Source organism: Bos javanicus, chromosome 16, assembly GCF_032452875.1.
Source record: "Bos javanicus breed banteng chromosome 16, ARS-OSU_banteng_1.0, whole genome shotgun sequence".
Taxonomy (NCBI): Eukaryota; Metazoa; Chordata; class Mammalia; order Artiodactyla; family Bovidae; genus Bos; species Bos javanicus.
Genome location: NC_083883.1, coordinates 63,707,880 through 63,721,270, shown reverse-complemented (window position 1 = coordinate 63,721,270; position 13,391 = coordinate 63,707,880).

Genomic DNA, 13,391 nt, shown 5'->3' with positions numbered 1-13,391 from the left:
ATATATATATGTTCTATTTATATATATTTATTCTATTTATATATCTATTCTATTTCTTAGTGATTTATTCTGGATATAATTTGTGTTTCTAGGAATATTCCATTTCATGTATTTATTCAATTAGTTTGCATACAATTGCTCATAGTACTCTCTTATGATTATTTTTATTTCTATAGAATTGGTGGTAATATCTCCATTTGCATTCCAGATTTTAGTAATTTGACTCTTCTCTCTTTTTTTTTTCTCAGTACATCTAGCTAAAGTTTGTTAACTTTGTTGGTCTTTTTGAAGAGTCAACTTTTGGTTTCATTGATTTTTTTTCTATTATTTTTCTATTCTCAATTTAGTTAATCTCCTCTCTAATTTTTATTATTTAATTCTACTACCTCTGGGTTGTTTTTTCTTCCTTTTCTACTTCCCTAGCTTGTAAAGTTAGGTTGTTTGAGATATTTCTTGTTTTCTAATGTAAACATAGATCTTCCTGGTGGCTCAGACGGTAAAGTATCTGCCTGCAATGTGGGAGACCCGGGTTCGATTCCTGGGTTGGGAAGATCCCCTGGAGAAGAAATGGCAATCCATATTTATATTTATAATGTATAAATATCCCCTTTAGTACTGCTTTCATGTGTTCTGTACCCTTGGGTTTGTTGTGCTTTTGTTTTCACTCAATTCCAAGTTCTAACTTCTCTTGTGATTTCTTCTCTCATACATTGATTATTTAAAAATGTGTTGTTTGATTTCTACAAATTTGTAGAGTTTTTTCTTTTGTTATTGATTGCCAACTTCATCCTGTTGTAGTCAGAAAAGATATTTTGTATGAGTCTTATCTTTTAAAATCTATTGAGACTTAACCTGTGGCCTGACCTATGGTCTGTCCTGGAAAATATTCCATGTGCACTCTAGAAGAATGTGTATTCTGTTCTTGGGTAGAGGCTGTATATGTTAGATCTAATTGATTTATTGTGTTGTAAAGTCCTCTATTTTCTTTCTTATTTTCTGTTTGGTTGCTGTATCCATTATTGAGAGTAGGGTGTCGAAGTCTCCACCTATTATTGTACAACAGTCTATTTCTCCCTTTAATTCTGTCAGTTTTTGCATGTGTTTGACAACCTGTTATTTACTATATAAATGTTTATAATCATTATATTTTTGCTACATTGAAACTTTTATTAATGTATAACATTCTTTGTCTCTTATATACTTCTTTCCAAGAGTTATTTATTTATGGCTATGCTGGGTCTTTGTTGCTGCACAGGCTTTTCCTATTGCGGCAGGTGGGGGCTACCTCTAGTTGCATATGCAAGCTTCTCATTGCAGTGGCTTCTTTTGTGGAGCGTGGGCTCTAAGGTATGCAGGCTTCAGTAGCTGCAGCCTGTGGGCTCAGTAGTTACTGCTCACAAGCTCTTGAGTACTGGCTCAGTAGTTGTGGCTCATGGGTTTAGTTGCTCCTCGGAATGTGGGATCTTCCCAAACCAGGGATCAAACTGGTTGCAAGATTTTTAACTACTAAACTATCAGGGAAGCCCTTGTATACGTTTTTTGATTTAAAGTGTATTTTATCTGATATTATTATAACCACTCCTGCTTTCTTTTGACTATAATATTTGCACAGAATATTCTTTTCTAGCCTTTCAAGCTATTTGTATCATTTATCTAAAATAAGTCTGTTGCAGATGGCATATGCTTGGGGCATGTTTTTTATTCACTCTGGTAATCTATGTCTTTTGATAGAGTTTAGTCTATTTACATTTACAGTAATTATCCCTAATATTTTCTAATATGCCTTATAGCTTTTTTTGTCCCCAGTCGCCTGCTTTACTGTGTTCTTTTATTTAGTTGATTTTTTTTTGTAGTGAAACATTTAATTTACTGTTTCATTTTTCTTGTGTGTATAGTCTTAGTATCTTTTCATTTCAACCTGTAAGACTCCCTTTAACATCCTTTTATTTTTTCCAGGCAAAAATACGGTGGTTATAAACTCAGCTTTTGTTCATCTGAATGTCTTTATTTCCCCTTCACTTTTGAAAAACAGTTTTGCCAGCTATAAGATTCTTGTTTGATACTTTTAGTCCTTTGACTATATCAGCCCACTGCCTTCTGGCCTCCAAATTTTCAGATGAGAACTACACTGATAATATAATTGAGGATCCCTTGTATGTAACAAGTTGTTCCTTTCCTCTCGCTGCTTTAAAAATTCTGCCTTTGGCTTTTGACAGTTTGATTAAAATATATCTTTGTATGGGTCTCTTTAAGTTCATTCTACTTAGAGTTTGTTGAGCTTCTTGATGGATGTATTCACGTCTTTCATAAAATTTGGGGCCACTATTTCTTCAAATATTATCTCTGCCCCTTTCTCTGTCTCTTCCACAATGTATATGTTGGTTCATTTCATTTGATAGTGTCTCAAAGGTTTCTCAGGCTCTGTTCACATTCCTTCTATCCCTTTTCTTTCCATTCTTCAGATCCAGTAATTTTATAATCCTACAGTCAACTAAGGTTCATTCTTTCTCCAGTCTGCTCAAATCTGCCTTTGAATCCCTCTAGTAAATTTTTCATTTCGGTTATTTTATGTCTCAGTTCTAAATTATAATTTTTTATTTTTTGGTTAGATTTCATATCTCTTTATTGATCTTTCCATTTTGCTCATTATTTTATTGACTGTCTTGTCTTAATGTAGTTCTTTGAGTATTTTTAGAACAGTTTTAAAGTTTTTGTCTAGTAGATGCAGGATCAGTTCCTTTTCAGAGACAATTCTGTTGGTTTGCTTTTTAATTTGAGTGGGTTATATTTTCCTGTCTCTTTGTATGCCTGTGATGCTGTAGTTGGAAACTGGACATTTGAATCTAATACTGCAGTATTTCTCAAAACGATTCTCTGCCTTTCCCATGGTTTGCTGTTTTTGTTGGTTTGGTTTCATTCTTTTATTGTTCTAGACTATTTCTCTGTGACAAATCACCTTAGATATAAACGCAAAGTCTTCTCAGGTCTTTTCTGAGCCTGTGCCCTCCCTGGGAGTACACAGTGACTTTCTAATTTCCCCTTAAATATTGTTGCTTCAATATCTGCCTCACAAAGGGTAAAACAAAGACGAAGGAAAAATGGCACTGACTCTTTATAAATCCCATTGAGTCACTTTAGTCAGAGGAGGAGAGCTTGCAAAAATGGGGGGATATACAACAATTTAAGCTATGACTTCTTTATTTGCAAATCTCTGATCAGAATCTGCAGTCAGAAGAGCTACCTCACATTTAGAGGACTGGGTTCTTTTTGCCCACCCTGGCTCCTGCAAACTGTATGCAAGTGACTCCAGGGGAAAAAAATGGATGCCTGCCACGAGTTGGAGGAGCGGGGAATGGATAGCTGCTACTGTGTCAAGAACTGAAGTTGACTGAAACGAACTGCAATTGACCATCAAAGACTTTTCCTGTAAGTGGCAAGCCTTCAGTCTATACTTCAGTGTCCCACAGTAGTTGCAACACACAGATTCTGCCAATGCTGTTATTGTCTAGGTAAGGTTACAGATTTCTGGTGCTTCCTACTCTGCCATCTTCCCAGAATCCTCCTATACTTATTGATTTCTGCATGTTAAACCAACCTCGCATTCCTGGAACACCTCACTTGGCCATGATGTATTATCTTTTTTTGCATATTGTATTTGATTTGTTAAAATTTTGCTTAGAACGTTTGCATCTATGTTTATGAGGGATATTGATAGGTAGTTCACTTCTTATCATTGTTTTGTTTTGGTTTACAGTAAATGCTGAACTCATAGAATGACTTGGAGAGTATTCCCTTCTTTTCAATTTTCTGAAAGAATTTGTGTAGACTTTTTCACTGTTTATTTTATATTGGAATACGGTTGATTAGCAATCAAGTGTGCAACAAAGTGATTCAGCTATACATATACATGTATCTGTTCTTTTTCAAATTCTTTTCCCATTTAGATTGTTACATAATACTCAGCAGAGTTTCTTGTGCTATACAGTAGGTCCTTGTTGCTTACCCATTTTAAATTAAGCAGTGTATACATGTCAATTCCAAGCTTCCTAACTATCCCTCCCTCCCATCCTTCTCCTCTGGTAACCATAATTTTTTTTTCTCTAAGTAGTTTGTGAATTTTTGTCTGTTTTGTAAATAAGTTCATTTTATCATTTTTTAAAAAAACGATTCTGTGTATAAGTGATACCATTCAAAATTCCTCTTTGTTTAATTTACTTCACTTAGTATGATAATCTCTGGCTCTATCCATGTTGCTGCAAATGGCACGATCTCATTCTTTCTAATGGTTGAGTAATAGTCCATTATGTACGTACCAGATCTTCTTTATCCATTCCTCTGTTGATAGACATTAAGGTTGCTTAATATCTTGGCTCTTGTAAACAGTACTGTAGTGAAGACTGGGGAGCACATATCTTTTCAGACCATGTTTTTCTCTGGATGTGTGCCCTGGAGTGGGATTGAATAATCATATGGCAGCTCTATTTCTAGTTTTTAAAGGAACCTCCATATTGTTCTCCACAGTGGCTGCACGAATTTACATCCTCATCAACAGTGTAAGAAAGTTCCCTCTCTCCATACCCTCATCAGCATTTATTTTTTTGTAGATTTTTTTGATGATGTCCATTCTGACTGGTGTGAGGTAATATCTAATTGTAGTTTTGGTTTGCATTTCTGTAATAACTGACAATGTTGAACATCTTTTCACGTGCCTTCTGGATATCTGTATGACTTTGGAGAAATTTCTATTTAGGTCTTCTGCCCATTTTTTGATTGAGCCCTTTATTTTGATAATATTGAATGTTTTTGTGCCGCTACCATGCTATTTTGATGACTGTGCTTTGTAGTGTAGTCTGAAGTCAAGGAGCCTGATTCCTCCAGCTCCATTTTTCTTTCTTAAGATTGCCTTGGCTATTCAGGGCATTTTATGCCTCCATACAAATGTTATCTTCTATCTCACTTATTCTGCTATTGATTCCTTCTAGTATATTTTTCATTTCGGTTATTATATTGTTCATTTCTTTCTTTGTTCTTTAGTTCTTCCAGGTCTTTTTAAATCATATCTTGCATTTTCTTGATGGTTGTCTCCATTCTTTTCCCAAGACCTTGCATTATCTTCACTATCATAATTTTGAATTCTTTTTTTCTGATAGGTTGACTATATCCCCTTCACTTAGTTATTCTTCTGGGGCTTCATTTTGTTCCTTCATCTGGAACATATTTCTCTGCCATCTCATTTTTTCTGACTTTGTCGTTGTGGTTTCCATTCTTCAGGATTGAGGTTCTTACCTCTGCTGTCTGCTCTCTGGTGTATGAGGCTGTCTAAAGGTTTGTGAAGGCTTTTTGATGGAAGAGGCTGGTTCCTACCCAGGGCTGGTTGGAGCTAGGTCTTGTCTCTCTAGTGGGCAGGGCCATACTCAGTTCAGTTCAGTCACTCAGTTGTGTCCGACTCTTTGCTATCCCATGAATCGCAGCACGCCAGGCCTGCCTGTCCATCACCAACTCCTGGAGTTCACCCAAACTCATGTCCATTGAGTCGGTGATGTCATCCTGCCATCTCATCCTCTATCGTCCCCTTCTCCTTCTGCCCTCAATCCCTCCCAGCATCAGAGTCTTTTCCAATGAGTGAGTCAACACTTCGCATGAGGTGGCCAAAGTACTGCAGTTTCAGCTTCAGCATCAGTCCTTCCAATGAACATCCAGGACTGATCTCCTTTAGAATGGACTGGTTGGATCTCCTTGAAGTCCAAGGGATTCTCAGAGTCTTCTCCAACACCACAGTTCAAAAGCATCAATTCTTCGGCTTTCTTCACAGTCCAACTCTCACATCCATACGCGACCACCGGAAAAACCACAGCCTTGACTAGACAGACCTTTGTTGACAAAGTAACGTCTCTGCTTTTTAGTATCTGTCTAGGTTGGTCATAACTTTCCTTCCAAGGAGTAAACATCTTTTAATTTCATGGCTGCAATCACCATCTGCAGTGATTTTGGAGCTCCCCAAAATAAAGTCTGACACTGTTTCCCCATCTATCTTCCATGAAGTAATGGGACCAGATGCCATGATCTTAGTTTTCTGAATGTTGAGCTTTAGGCCAACTTTTTCACTCTCCTCTTTCACTTTCATCAAGAGGCTTTTTAGTTCCTCTTCACTTTCTGCCATAAGGGTGGTGTCATCTGCATATCTGCATGTAATTGGCAATCTTGATTCCAGCTTGTGCTTCTTCCAGCCCAGCGTTTCTCATGAGGTACTCTGCATATAGGTTAAATAAGCAGGGTGACAATATACAGACTTGACATACCCCTTTTCCTATTTGGAACCAGTCTGTTGTTCCATGTCCAGTTCTAACTGTTGCTTCCTGACCTGCATATAGGTTTCTCAAGAGGCAGGTCAGGTGGTCTGGTATTCCCATCTCAGAATTTTCCACAGTTTATTGTGATCCACACAGTCAAAAACTTTGGCATAGTCAATAAAACAGAAATAGATGTTTTTCTGGAACTCTCTTGCTTTTTTGATGATCCAGCGGATGTTGGCAATTTGATCTCTGGTTCCTCTGCCTTTTCTAAAACCAGCTTGAACATCTGGAAGTTCACAGTTCACATATTGCTGAAGCCTGGCTTGGAGAATTTTGAACAGGTCTTGATCCCTGTCTCCTGTACAATGTCACAAACCTCTGTCCATAGTTCATCACGCACTCTATCAGATCTAGTCCCTTAAATCTATTTCTCACTTCCACTGTATAATCATAAGGAATTTGATTTAGGTCATACCTGAATGGTCTAGTGGTTTTCCTTACTTTCTTCAATTTAAGTCTGAATTTGGCAATAAGGAGTTCATGATATACTCAGGGAGAGTTCATGGCCATACTCAGGGAGACTTTAAGCCACAAGTCTGCTAATGGGTGGGGTTGCTGTGTTCCTGCCCTGTTGGTTTGGCCTGAGGTGATCCAGCACTGGAGCCTACAGGCTGTTTGGTGGGACTGCTTCCCAGAACTGCTGTTGCCAGTGACTCTGTCCCTGCAGAGAGTGACAACCAACCCCCACCCCACCTCCATCAGAGTCCCTGTGGTACTAGCAGATAAGTCTGGCCCAGTCTCTTCTGGGGTCACTGCTTTTTTTGTCCTGAGTTCTGGTGTACGTGAGACTTTTGTGTACTGTCCAAGAATGGAGTTTCTGTTTCCCCCAGTCGTATGGAAGTCTTGCAGTCAAACTCGGCTGGCTTCCAAAGCCAAGTTCTTTGGGGACTCCTAGACTGCAAAGCCTGATGTAGGGCTCAGCACTTTCACTCCTGTGAGATAACTTCTGGGGTATAATTTTTTCTAGTTTGTGGGTTGCCCACCTGGTGGGTATGAGTTTTGACTTTACTGCAGTTGTGCCCCTCCTACTGTCTCATTGAGCTTCCCTCGTGGCTCAAATGGTGAAGAGTTGGCCTGCAATGTGGGAGACCAGGGTGCGATCCCTGGGTTAGGAAAATTCCCTGGAGAAGGAAGTAGCAACCCACTCCAGTATTCTTGCCTGGAAAATCCCATGGATGGAGGAGCTTGGCAGACTACAGACCATGGGGTGGCAAAGAGCTGGACACGACTGAGTGACAGTACTTCACTAGTGTCTCACTGTGGCTTCTTTGTCCTTGGTTCTGGGGTATCTTTTTTTGGGGTAGGTTTCAGTGGGGTTTTTTTGGTGGTTGTTGAGAAGTTAGCTGTGATTTTGGTGTTTTCATAAGAAAAGAGTTAGCTCATGTCCTTCTACTCTATCTATCTTCAACTAATCTCTCTGTTTACATTTTAAAATTCTCATTTCTCTGTGTGTATGGTTTTAAAATTTTTCTTTGATTGTATCTTGAAGTTTTATAATCTTCCTTCTAAGCTTAACCTGCTATTCATTTCATATGGTTTATTTTTTTTACCTATTTAATTTTTTACCTATTTAATTTCCATCTCTAGAAGCTCAGTTTTAGTCATTTGTATATTTTCCATGTCTCTTCTTAAGTTTTGAGCATTTGGTACCCAGGTACAATAATTGCTTTAATGTCCTGGTATGCTAATGCTAACATCTATATCAATTTAGAGTCAATTTCATTTGATTAATTTATTTCCTAACTGTGGGTTGCATTTGTCCCACTTCTTTTCATTCTGGCAGTTTCTTACTAGATGTCAGATGTTTTGAATTTTACTTTGTGGGATGCTGGATATTTTTATAGTCCCATAAATATTCTTGAGCTTTGTTATGGGTTGTAGTTATGTTACATGAAAATTGTTTGATCTTTTCAAGTTTGTTGTTAAGATTTATAAGGAAAGACTGGAGCAGTTATCAATGCATGGCTAATTATTCCCTATTAATGATGCAAGAGACTTGTGTCTACAAAGCATCCTTAATTTTTGCTTTTTCAGTCTGGCCATTGTGAATAGACATTATTCCAAGCCCTGTCTGATCACCAGACACCTTGATCCCTAATTATTTCAAATAGGTTTGCCAAGCCTTGAGTAGTTTCCTCATATGCATGTGCTAATCAGTATTCAGCTAAATACTCAAGAGTAAATCTTTGTGTATCTCCCGAGTTCTCTCTCTGTGTAGCACTTTCCTTTCTGGTACTCTCTTTTTACCAAGTTGAGTTGCCATGGTTTCCTACAAACTCTCCTTGCCTTCTCCTCAGTTCAGGGAGTTCATGATGGCCCTCACATCCCTCCACCCTGCACCACGGCCATCACCTCTCGTAGGAATATGATGTTTCCTGTATCTCAAGGATCACTTGCCTTCATTGTCTGATATGTAGTGTCTTGCAAACCTTTGTTTCATATGTTTAGTTCTTTCTTAATTGTTTCAGATGTAAGGTTAGATATGGTTCCTGTTATTCCATCTTACAGGGAAGCCAAAGTCCCTATAGCTTCATTTTTTTTTTAAAGAGTAGAAACAGTTTTGCATTGAAAGAAAGAAGAGGAATGGAATTCTAGAAGTCATACTGCCTGTCCTAGAGGAGTTCGCATTCCTCTAGCATGTCTCAGCATCATAAATTAATTTGGTTTCTCTTTTTCTAGTATATTCTTTAGTATTCAGGCTGAATCTGCCATCTGCCTTTATGTAATGCTTCAGCTTTCTGGGACCATTCTTCCTGGGCATATACTGTAGGTAGAGAGCAAAATGTACCTAATACTGATAACCGTTGGACTGTGAAGAAAGCTGAGCCCCGAAGAATTGATGCTTTTGAAGTGTGGTGTTGGAGAAGACTCTTGAGAGTCCCTTGGACTGCAAGGAGATCCAACCAGTCCATTCTGAAGGAGATCAGCCCTGGGTGTTCTTTGGAAGGAATGATGCTACAGCTGAAACTCCTGAACTTTGGCCACCTCATGCAAAGAGTTGACTCACTGGTAAAGACTCTGATGCTGGGAGGGATTGGGGGCAGGAGGAGAAGGGGATGACAGAGGATGAGATGGCTGGATGACATCACTGACGTGATGGACGTGAGTCTGAGTGAACTCCGAGAGTTGGTGATGGACAGGGAGGCCTGGCATGCTGCAATTCATGGGATCACAAAGAGTCGGACACTACTGAGCGACTGATCTGAACTGAAATGATCTGATAACTGATGACATACCAACACAGTATTTCACTGTGACATAACTCCCGGAGAAAATACTTAGAAAAATTATTTAGAAATATCTCTTTCTGATATTTCTGGACTACACAGGTCTGAATCATGAATGAAAGATCAGATTATCTTATGAGTGTTTTTTTAGTCCCCAGTCTTTGTTCCCTTCCAAATAATAGTTTATGAAATGATGATAGTATTTAAGATATATGATCAGAGAAATATATTCCTCATTTATTTACCCACAGATTTGAGCACCTGTTATGTGCCAGGCACCTCCACTCCCATGGGTTGTATGTGTGTCACTCCTTAGCACTTTATACCTTCTTATTCTTTGCTTTCTGTTAGAATCACATACATTGTGATCTCTCTTCTGACTTGTGAACTTACTTCATTCAAAGTCCATGCCTTATTTAACATCTGTATATCCCTTATAGTACTTAACACAGTTTCCAGAATTTAGAAAAACTCAATAAAGGATTTCCATTTGGAATGAACTTTTAAATATGCATGTACATTTGAGTTTTTGAGAATATAGACATATACTCTGTCTGTGTATTCCCTACTTACTGACTTGGCAGACTTTCAGACAGAAAACAATTTTGAATAGATAATATTTTTCTTTCTAAAAGTCGTTCCTTCTCAGCAGTAACTGCTATGGCTCTGCAAGTTAGATCAAAGCAAGGCACGAGTCCCCCAAGAGGCCCTGGTTATTAAATTTAGATGAAAAAATGTTTTCTTTCTTATGAATACTTGTAAGAAGACTGTGCTTGGGAATGATGGTGCTAATCATTTACATCTATGGGACATAATCATTCCTATGGATGAGCTACAGCTCCAGTCTGAGGTGGTAGTAACAGAAGTCCAGATATATATAGATATTACCTGTTTCTCCCAGTAGCTTTTAGTTCAGACTAAATGATAACATATGAGGACTTTTAAAAGAAAGTTTTTAGCAGAGGTTATTTTCAGCTTTATTTAGACACTGTTTACTTATCTACTTAGTTATTTTATAAATCTTACCAGGGCTTCGAACTTTTGGTTTCTGTCTTTATATACTCTTCTGCACACATTTAGGGATGTATCGATGGATATTTACTGTCCTGTCAGGCTCACAGGGAAGTCTGGTTTGTATTAAGGTAGAAAGGACTTTGGGAACACCAGGATGGGTTTATTTCTCATAACTAATTTTAAATATATGCAGTTTACAGGTCATATCAGAACCTCGCTCAAGGCATGTAACCCCTTTTGCTTACTGCTGCTGCTGCTGCTAAGTCACTTCAGTCATGTCTGACTCTGTGCGACCCCATAGATGGCAGCCTACCAGGCTCCTCCGTCCCTGGGATTCTCCAGGCAAGAACACTGGAGTGGGCTGCCATTTCCTTCTCCAAAGCATGAAAGTGAAAAGTGAAAGTGAAGTCGTTCAGTCATGTCTGACTCTTCACAACCCCATGGACTGCAGCCTACCAGGCTCCTCCATCCATGGGAATTTCCAAGCAAGAGTACTGGAGTGGGTTGTCATTAGGTTAGCATAATTATTTTTAGAATAGGTGCTATTTATCTATAGGTCAATGAGACAAAACTCTTGCTAAAATATCTAATTTTTTATACTTTCAAAACAATACTAAAGATGAACAAAGATTTGGGGTAAAAGTTGAGGTGGACGTGCAGTGCAGAATTTCAGAAAAATGTGAGCAGGGAAAGAACTCCTGAAACCTAAAAAAGGATTCTCATGAGTCTTTGCTGAGCACAAGGCTGCATATTCATAGAGGAAACCATACAAAGTCAGGTAAAGAATACTAAAGAGAATTGTAATCATAATAATCCCCAGAGGTCAATGAAATGTTTAAGCTGTGATGATGTCTTCAAACTATGACTGGTCAAATTGGAGAGCCAGTGGTGATCACACCAGGGCATTCATGGTAGACCCCACACTTTAGCACTAGGGCTGTGCTATTATAGAGTGAAAACTACTCTAGGCCTGCTCTAGAAAAGCTTAAAGACAGACCTTAAAGAGATCAAACTGATCTATAAATTATCTAACTCCCTGACCAACACCTAAAGAAAGACAGCACAATCCAGACACTCAACAACAAGTATTCACAAAGTTCGGCATTCCATAAAAATTACTGGATGCTCCAAGAAACAGGAAAACAACTTACGATTAGAGAAAAATCAGTCAACAGGAACAGAAATGATAGCATTAGAGGGGAAAAAAGGATGTAAAATAGTTGCTACAACCATCTTCTAATTTTTAAAGGAAATCAGTGAAGATATAAAAAATATCAGTGGAGCTTCAGATAAGAAAAATAAAATATTTGCAACTAAAATCTCACTGACCGGGATTAACAGAAGACAACAGAGCCTCAGTGTCCTGTGGAAAATAATTAGTAGTCTAACGTATGTATAAATGGAGAAAGAGTATGTGAGAAGGAAAGGTAGAAAAAATACTTGAAAAAATAGATGAATAATCATGTAAATAATTATATTGAGTAGAAATGATACAAATAACTGAATTGAAACACAGATTGTCAGATTTGATTTTAAAAAACAAAGCAAGACCCAACTATATGCTTTTTACAAAATATTCATTTTTAATAAAAAGACATGGATATGTTAAGGAAGAGATGTGAACTCAACACAAAACTTTTCAGAAGACGGTGAAGGAAGGCATGCTTCCTAATTCATTTTATAAGATTTGCATTAATCTCATTCCAAAATACTACCAAAAGGGCGAGCTTAGGGAGGGCATGGAAGCTCTGTGCCCTTCCTCATACCTTACCCTACACATCTCTTCCATCTGGCTGTTACTGAGTTAAATCCTTGCATGATATACTGGTGGTCTAGTAAATTAAAATGTTTTTTTTGAGTTCTGTGAGTCGCTCTAGTGAATTAATCAAACCCAAGGAGGAGGTCACTGGAATCTCTCATGTAAATTTCTTTGTGTTCATGAAATAAGACTACACTGTCTGATTTTTCTCCCAGGTAAACTGCCCAATAACCATTAATTTCACAGGGACTTTCTTTCTAACCACAGACTTTCAGTGCATACTGAACTGCTAACAAATTAGATATACATGCAAAATCTCACAACGCATAGTGTCACAAAGGGTTACCCTGGTCAGTATCCATAAGAGTAAAGTATACATACAATAATTAGATTAGCACCAGTGATGCAGAGCCAGATTCTTTTCTACGTGCTTTCTATGTTAATCTGTGTAATCTTTATAAGAACCATATGAGGTAAGAACAATTATCCTCATTTTATGGATGGAGCTGGAGAAGGCAATGGCACCCCACTCCAGTACTCTTGCCTGGAAAATCCCATGGACGGAGGAGCCTGGTGGGCTGCAGTCCATGGGGTCCCTAAGAGTCGGACACGACTGAGTGACTTCACTTTCCCTTTTCACTTTCATGCATTGGAGAAGGAAATGGCAACCCACTCCAGTGTTCTTGCCTGGAGAATCCCAGGGACGGGGAGCCTGGTGGGCTGCCGTCTATGGGGTTGCACAGAGTCAGGCATGACTGAAGTGACTTAGCAGCAGACTCTCCCAAGGTCAGTAAGTGGTGAGCCAGAATTTGAACATGACCAACTTTGCCCCAGAGTCCTTGTTCTTAGCCTCTAGGAAACTGTGAAATACTTACTAGTTAATGTTGCACAACAGGGTCATATAGTCTCTAAGAAGTGCATTGCCTTGCTCTGTTCTTTTCCTCATGCTTTCATACTGAGTGTTTAAGTATCAGTGTATAGTGTGAAGGTCTTATAAATGATGATCAATAATTAGGAAATAAATTTATTAAGATATTA